We start from the raw sequence: 8,064 nt of genomic DNA on the forward strand, positions 1-8,064 counted from the left end.
ACCTTTCACATTTCATGAAATACTGGTTTGGTGGTGATGAATTCCTTTAGCTTTTTCTTATCCATGAAGCTCTTTCTCTGACCTTCAGTTCTAAATGGTAGCTTTGCTGGGTAGAGTAATCTTGGTTGTAAAGTCCTTGCTATTCATCACTTTGAGTATTTCTTGCCACTCCCTTCTGGCCTGCAAAGTTTCTGTTGAGAAATCAGCTGACAGTTGTATGGGTACTCCCTTGTAGGTAACTAACTGTTACTCTCTTGCTGCTTTTAAGATTCTCTCTTTGTCTTTAACCCTTGGCATTTTAATTATGATGTGCCTTAGTATGGACCTCTTTGGGTTCCTCTTATTTGGGACTCTGTTCTTCCTGAACTTGTAAGTCTATTTCTTTCACCAGGTAGGGGAAGTTTTCTGTCATTATTTCTTCAAATAGGTTTCCAATGTCTTGCTCTCTCTCTTCTTCTGGCACCCCCATGATGTGATTGTTGATATGCTTAAAGTTGTCCCAGAGGCTCCTTACACTATCTCAATATTTTTTTATTATTTTTTCTTTTTTCTCTTCTGGTTGGGTGTTTTTTGCTTCCTCATATTCCAAATTGCTGATTTGATTCTTGGCATCCTCTACTGTACTGTTGATTCCCTGTAAATTATTCATTTCAGTTAGTGTACCCTTCATTTCTGACTGGCCCTTTTTTATGTCTTTGATGCTCTCACTAATTTCCTTGATATTCTTAAGTCTCTTAAGGCTCTCTTTAAGATCAACCTTATAACCATTGTTTTGAACTTTGTATCTAGTAGTTTGCTTGCTTCCATTTCATTCAGTAGTTTTTCTGGAGATTTCTTCTGTTCTTTCACATGTTTCTTTGTCTCCAAATTTTGGCAGTGTCTCTGTGTTTGTTTCTATGTATTAGGTAGAGCTGCTATGTCTCCTGGAATTGGTAGAGTGGTGGTCCTGTGTAGTAGGTGCTCAGCCATGGCAGTCACCTGAAGTGGGTACTCTAAGTGTGCCCCTTTGTGGGCTGTGTGCACTATCTTGTAGTTGAGTCTTGATTGCTGTTGGCATCAATGGAAGGAATTGATATCCAGGCCAAGTGGCTGTGAGGACCAGCTATGGCTACAGTGGAATAGCTACTGTGCAAGAGACATCCCTATGTAGCAGGACTTGCTTCAGTGGGGCTTTGGTGTTCACTGAGTCTGCCCCTTGAGTGTGTCGCTTGTGGATGTGTAGAGTTGTAATCTTGTATGGTCTGAAGTTGTCTATCAGGTACACTGGTTCTGGGGTCTCCCAGGAGGTGCAAAGTTAGCCACTGCCTGGGGCCACTCAGAAGGAGCTACAGAGGATCTGCAGATGGCTGCTACTTGTATTGGGTTTGGCAGGGCCAGGGTGAGGCCAAGCTGTGAAGCAAGGCAGGTTGGTGCTAATGCCAGGTCTTGGGCCTCTTATTGATAGGTTTGGGGCATGCTGACTCCAGCTGCTGCTTGTTTTAGAGATTTTAGAAAAGTCTGAAGCCTGAGCCAAGATAGGCCATTCATATGTAAAAGCTGCTGCAAACAGCTTGGGTGGGACTGCAAATTGGATGTGACAGAGTCTCAGGGAATCACCAATATGGAGCAAACTGTGTGAAGCAGGGTAATGGAAACCCATATATGGCTGCCACTGAGCTCTGCAATGGGGGAGGTCCCAGCATAGGAACAATGACTCTTGTGAGCAACCCTATCTGGGAGAAAGCTACCCCCGAGTTTCTGCCCTGCTGCCAGATAATCTAGTTCCTCCCCATATGTCCCTGAATCCCCCAAAGCAGCCACCAAGTCCTAGAGCCCAGAGGGAGGGAGTTAGAGTAAGTCCACGTGTTGCCCTTTAAGAGGAACTGCTTGGGTCTCCAGCAGCCTCCGTGTCAGTCAGCCACAATCCCCACTGGTTGTTCAGCCCAAAGTTACAGAGGAATCTCTTCACCATTCTAGAACCCTGGGCTGGAGGGCTGGTGTGGGATGGGGTTCCCTCTGTAGTGGAGATATCCCTCCTGGTAAAAAACAAAACAAACAAACAAACAAAACTCCACACGTAGGTGTCAGACAGGCTCATTCTGCATCTCATACCAGTCTCAATGTGTTTTCTTCTTTTTTTAAAAATTATATTTTTATTGATTTCAGAGAGGTAGAGAGATGGAAACATTAATGATGAGAAAGAATCATTGATCAAGCCCAAAACCCAGGCATGTACCCTGACCAGGAATTAAACCATGATCTCCTGGTTCAGATGTTCATATTCAACCACTGAGCCACACTGGCGGGGTATGCTTTCTTCTTTACTTCTCTAGTTGTAGGACTTCGTTCAGCCAGATTTCAGGCAGCATTGAATGATTGTTGTTCTGTATTTTAGTTGTAATTTTGATGTGGTTGTGGGAGGCAGTGAGTACCGGTGTTTACCTGCACACCATCCTGGTTCTCTACCAGTGTTCTTACAAAAGAGAGGCAGAGAGACAGACAAAGAGAGGAGAAGACATACGTTCATAGAGAAGAAAGATGTGAAGAAGAGGCAGAGATCGGAGTGATGTGGCCACAAGCCAGGAACAACTGCAGCCATCAGATGCTGGAAGAAGCAAGGAACAAATTCTTCCACAGAGTCCAGGGAGGGAGTGGAGCCCTGCCAACAGCTTGCTTTCAGAATTCCGAACTACAAAACCCGGAGAGAACACATTTTCTATTGTTTTAAGCTACCCAGTGTGTGGAAATTTGCTACAGCAGGCACAGAAAACTAATCTAGGTTTATTGGTCTAGCTCCAACTCAGCCAGGCCCCTGCCTCTGTATCTCTATTTCTTAGCCAAACCTGGACTTAGACTCCCAGGCCCTCACCCACTAAGCCCAAAAGCCTGACTCTGGGTGGGATGGGACCCCTGCCACCCACAGCTTTGTCTGGGTCACAGTTGCCACCTGCTCCTTCGCTCTGCCTTCCTCCATTGGACCGCAGCACAAGTGTCTCTGCCCATCAGACCACAGTGGGAGGTGGGCATGCCTGCTGGGACCAAGTACTACTTACAGGGAAAAACACTAACTTGGGAAAATAGGAGGCCTATGTTGATATTCTGCCTCTATATGAACTTGAGCTCTGCAGGCCACAGTTTTCTCACCTGCTAAGTGCCCGGATTGGAGTGCATGATTTCTCTGGGCCTTTCAGTTCTGACTGTAAATGAGTACAGAAGAGGGTGAGAGAGCTTGGAAGGGAGGAGGGAGATAATCAATTCCAAGCACAGAAATGTTGAATTCTATAAATGGGGCTTGGTTTCTCTCACAGATTACAGGAGGAGCAATGATAGGGTCACAGAGTGATTCAAGGAGGAGGCAGAGCCAAGGGTTGGAGGTATGCATGAGAGATGTCCATTTCATAGGAGGTGTCCATCACAGGGCCCACTCATCATACTCCTGTCAAGGGAGATTTCTCTGTCCCCAACCCCCAAAGACAAAGTAAGTACATTTGGACCATGGAACCTTGTCCCTAGTGGAGAACCAACTAGAATAAGGGAGGACCTGACCACCTAGTTAGGGTTTCTTGGCAACCAAAGAAACCAAGGGAAAAGATGAAATGGTCCAAACCAGATGGTCACACTTGAGAAATTCAACAGAGAAACATGGGCAAACATGACAGAAAAATGGAAGCAAGAAGTCACACTCTGAAGAAGTCCAGAGATCTGAGCCCGTCCAAGTGATTGAAAAGAGAAATTAGCCAGCAGAGTGAAGTGAAGCGAACTGGGGTGGGAGTCACGCTGTTGTGTTCATCTTGAGCTGTAAGAGGAAAAGTCCATGAACTCCTGCTACTGGTGGTCCTAACGGTTCCTAGTGTGGAGGGGAAAGACCACAGACTGAGAATGAACAAGAACTTGCTTTGTTAAAAGTAGACTGCAGAAAAGGAGCAGCATGCTCCCAGACCAGGAATTGAGGACTACCACAGCGGTTTCCTAACTCATCAAAATTACAGACTTCTAAAAGCTAATAGATCTAAGTTTAGCAAGGTTCCAGGATACGGTCAATATTCTGAATCCAATTATATTTCTACACACTAGCAAATAAACAACTGGACACGGATATTTCAAAAACATTTTTTAAAACTTCATCAAAGAAACATTAAATACTTAGTGATACATTTAACAAAATAGATGCAAGATGTGTGTATTAGTTATCTATTGCTGTGTAACAAATTATCCCAAACTTAGTGGTTTAGAACAACACACATTCACTAGCTCAGTTTCCATGGACCAGGAATTCATGAGCAGCTTGGCTGGGTGCTTCTGGCTCAAGGTCTCTCATGAGGTTGCAACCCAGATGTCAGCCAAGGCTGCGATCATCTGAAGGCTTGATGTGGCTGTTAGCAGGAGGCCTCAGTCTCCATAGGAATGCTCCCAACATAGCAGCTGGCTTCTCCCACAGGGAATGAGCCAGGAGAGAAAGGGCGACCCAATCAGAAAGCCACAGCTTTCTGTAACTGGTCTCTGAGGTCCCACACAGTCAATTTGCTTTATTCTGCCTGCTACAGCAAGTCAAGGAACTAAGTCCAGCCCGTTCTCAGGGGGAGGGGAATTAGTCTGCACCTCTACAAGGGAGGTGCAACAAATAACTTGTGAATATATTTTAAAAACCAATATTGTTCCTGGAAACAACAAAACATTACTGAGGGAAATTGTATAATAGGAAGATACAGCATTTCATGGATGGGAAGACTCAATACTGTTAAGATGTCACTTCTTCTCAAATTGATCTATAGGTTCAATAAAACCTCAATCAAGACACATGCATGATGTCTTTGTAGAAATTAACAAGTTGATTCCAAGACTTACATGAAAATGTGAAGGTGCTAGCATAACGAAAACAATTTCATAAAGAAAGAACAAAGTTTGATTAAGATTTAATATAAAAGTCAAGACACAGTATTGATGTAAGGATAGACATTTAATCAGTGGATATAAGAGTCTAGAAATAGACCCACACATATGTAACCAATTAATTTTTTATAAATGGACCAAGTTAATTCAATAGGAAAACATAGTCTTTTCAACAAATGAATATGAGCCCTAGCTGGGTAGCTCAGTTGGTTAGAGCATCATCCTAATATACCAAGGATGTGGGTTCCATACTGGCCAGGGCACATACAAGAAGCAACCAATGAATGCATAAATAATTGGAACAATAAATTGATGTTTCTTTCTCTAAAATCAATAAATAAAATATTTAAAAAACTATTAGGAACTCTTCCCTTCCTTCCTTCCTTCCTTCTTTCCTTCCTTCCTTCCTTCCACTCTTTCTCTTTTCAGAACCTATTCTTGATATTGGGAAGTGAGCTACTTCCTAGAGCCGTGGGGAAAATGGGTGCTTGGTGGTAAAAATTGACAACTCCAGGGTCCAGGTTAGAGTTCCAAGAAGACACCGCTTCCACCAGACAGTGAAAGGGTTGAGTTGTGTTTTTTAGATCAGGATAAGGAGGAAAAACATCACACTTTGTGCCCTGCATCCCACTTTTCAGGACTTTGCCTGGAAAAAGAAAAATCACCTATGTGAAAGCTGTTCTTCTTTTCGTTCTTTAAGGAGAAGACAATAAGACTACATGTGAGGTTGTAAGGTTGAGGGGGAGAAAACAAATTTCTATGTACACTTTTGAATTATAGCGGTAAAAATACTCCCTTCATATGGATTTAAAAATAAAAACATGGAAAATAAAAATCCTTAGATGTGTTAAGATTTTCAGGATGTACAAGGATTGATTAAAAGCTATTTAAGTTTTATTTTCCATAAATATCGCAATGTTTGTATAATCACAAGAACATCAGACCAGCATTGGCTTGAGGGGTGAACACTGGGGCTGGGACTCAGTCGGGTGACGTTTCCTGGGGAAAGTGACTTAGCCCCTCTGAGCTCAGTTTCCTCAAATGTAAAACAGTTACTGACAACAGCACCTCACAGGGCTGCTGTGAGGTTAAATGAAAAATTCCACCCGGCGTTCAGCAGACAGTGCCGCCCATGGTAACCCTCCACGGTGCCCTGGCCATTCCCAAGAGGACATGCGGGGAGAGCTGTGTGAGGACCACACTGGCGCGACTGCGCAGAGGGGCATCAGCTTTAAGAAGCTTCGTTGGGGTGTAATTGACACCCGACAAACAGCACACGTTTAAATGATACTATTTGATGTTTTGACACATGTCTACACACTTGAAACCAGCAGCACCGCCAAGATAAGGCACATATCTATCACCCCCAAAACTTGCTTATTCCCCTTGGTCACCCCTCCCTCTTATCTCTCCCCCACCCTCCATCCCGCGTAGCCATGGCTCTGCTCTCTGGCACCGTAGATTAGTTTGCATTTCCTAGAATTTCATAGACATGGAGCCCTGCACATTATGAACTCTTTCATTTATTTATTTTTTGCTCTGGCTTCTTTCATCCAGCTTGTTTGCCATCTGTCCGTGTTGTTGCAGGTATCAATAGCTCGTTCTTTTTCATTGTGCGTGGTACCCCATTGTATGAATAGATCCACTCACCTGTGAACATGAGTGTTGTTTCCAACCGTGGGCTACGACAAAAATAGACTTGTTATGCGCTTTCCCTTACAAACCTTTGGGTGGACATGTGCTTTCATATGTCTTCAATTGCCAGTCGTAATGTAAATATCACTTTAGAAGAAACTTTCTGGCAGTCAATGTGGCATTTTGAGTGTGGGACTCCCCTGGAGAGGGCTGGGAGGCTGGGGGTCAGAGTCAGGGGACTCTTACATGCCCTCCTCACCTTCTCAAGCTCTTGCTTAGATCCTGGAGATCCGGGGTTGGTATGTCAGTGGGGCCTATCTCTGCTTACAGACACCCTCTCCCTGTGCCAGGGGTTCCCAGACCTGGGTGGGCATCAGAATTTCTTGGGGAGATTTAAACAATATAGATTCCTGGGTCCCACCTGAGACCTACTATTCAGAATATTGCAGGATGGGGCCACAGAAGCTGCGTTTTATAAAGTCCCTCAGGTGATTCTGCCATGTAGACAGGCATAGGAACTCCCACCTACTGGAGCCAGTTTAAACCCCCAGGCAACGCACTCTGAGCCCTTTGCCATCTGGACCCAGTGCCCCTGTGCGGCCTCACACCTGGCCCCTCACCCCAAACATCCAGCCTCAGGAAACCGCTCCATGGTCCCCAGACACGCTCAGGCTGTCTCACTCAAGTTCATCTCTCTACCTTCTGCCTTCTCTACCCGGGGGACTTCTACACATCCTTCCAGGCCCAGAAAAAGCCACCTCCTGCAGGAACTTCCACACCCTTCCTCCTCCCAGCCAACTGCTCCTCCCACCACCTTATTCAGAGCACCTGTCACTCTGCCCAGTCATTATCTGATGATGCCTGCACCAGTGGCCTGTGAAAGCCCCCCAAGCACCCTCTGAGGTGGATGAAGAAGATGACGGAAGCAAAGACTGACTAGGTGAAAAGCCCGCAGGAAACCTCTACATGTGCAGCTGGGCCCTTCAATCCTCACAACAGCTGGTGCAGTGGGTACTGTCCTCACCGGGCCCATCTGACACATAAGGAATCTGAGGCCCCGAGAGGCAAATTCACTTGCCTCAGTCACACTGGAAGTGGCAGCTCCAGGACCTACCAGGACCTACCAGCCGTGGCTCCAGATACCGTGGTTGTACCCACTGTGCTTCGGGCCTTTTACAGATGAGGTCGCTGAGGGGCAGGGAACTATCTGCCCAAACTCACCACACCGTCATAATTTGTAGCTAGGAGCCTCTGATCCCCAGCTCCACACTCCACATGGCCCCTGTTTACTTTTATTTATTGATCTGATAGAGAAAAACACTGATTTGTTGTTCCATTTATTTATGCTTTCGCTGGTTGCTTCTTGTATGTGCCCTGACCAGGGATCCAACCTACAACCTTGGTGTATTGGGATGATGGTCTAACCAACTGAACTACCTGGCCAGGGCCTCCATGGCTCCTGTTTAAACCTCCATTTAAATAATCCCCAGGCCAACCCCTTTTTCTTTTTCCTTCGTCCTGGGACTTGGACTGTTTCCAGATGTTGGCTATTACAAATAT

This window comes from Myotis lucifugus, unplaced genomic scaffold, assembly GCF_000147115.1.
Source record: "Myotis lucifugus unplaced genomic scaffold, Myoluc2.0 scaffold_37, whole genome shotgun sequence".
NCBI lineage: Eukaryota > Metazoa > Chordata > Mammalia > Chiroptera > Vespertilionidae > Myotis > Myotis lucifugus.